Here is a 945-nt window from a genome sequence, read left to right as displayed (position 1 = left end):
CGGAGCGTGGAATAACGGTGTGTGTGTGTGTGTTGGGGGGGGGGGGGGTGTAAGAAACAAAGCGTGCGCTTGTTAGAACCTGACAGATGTGTGTCGCAGCTCAGGGCTCAGTGCAGCTATTCCACTTGTTCACCAGTCAGCCTGCTCAAGTTCTCCGATGACCCCCACATCAGCATACTAAACTGACCCTGTCTCACAAAGACATCAGAGAGGGGTTGCACCCAGTCCCTGCAGGGCAGTCCCCCCCTCCAACCTCTATCACAGCACCCCCCCATGCCCTCTTAGCTGCAGTAACAGTGGGTTTGTTCAGGAGGTTGACCCTCGATACCCTCTGGGCAGGCTCAGCACTGACCAAAGGAAAACCCCTCCATATGGCTCCCCGTCTCCACTTAAGTCGCACACACTCCAGTTGTACCCTAGAGTCAGAGAGCTAATGGTGTTTTCAGCTTGAGCAGAAAGGTGATTTCACTGGGCTTTTAGAAGAAAAGCACCAGTGTCATGGTACTTAAGCAGGTCAAAACGTTGGAGGCAAAAACACAGTTCACACAATTCTTTAGAACGGTCTGGCAAGTGTAAAATACAGTATTATATCATTTATAAACTGTGTGTTTGTTTGGGGAGACTGAAAGATGTTAACAGAGAAACTGTACTTTGTTTTATTCAGCTCTTTAACCCATTATAGTTTTGAGTTTGACTTTTAACTTTAGTTAGTAACTTTAGTTTTTGTGAGCAATATTGTGTAGTACGTTAAACGAACAGTCGAGACTCTAAATAAATAAGGACAAATGAGTCTTTCAACAATTCAGCTGAAGCTGGTAAAAAAAAAAAAACTTTACACAGATCTTGCTTTTTCTCATTTGAACTCTTAACCATGAATCACTAAGTTCTTGAGGCCTCTGGTAAATTAACACAATATTTTCTGATTTGAAAAAAAACTAAAACACC

The sequence above is a fragment of the Nematolebias whitei genome, chromosome 18 (assembly GCF_014905685.2).
Source record: "Nematolebias whitei isolate Nwh7 chromosome 18, NemWhi1, whole genome shotgun sequence".
Lineage (NCBI taxonomy): Eukaryota > Metazoa > Chordata > Actinopteri > Cyprinodontiformes > Rivulidae > Nematolebias > Nematolebias whitei.
Note: the sequence above shows the minus strand (reverse complement) of the source record.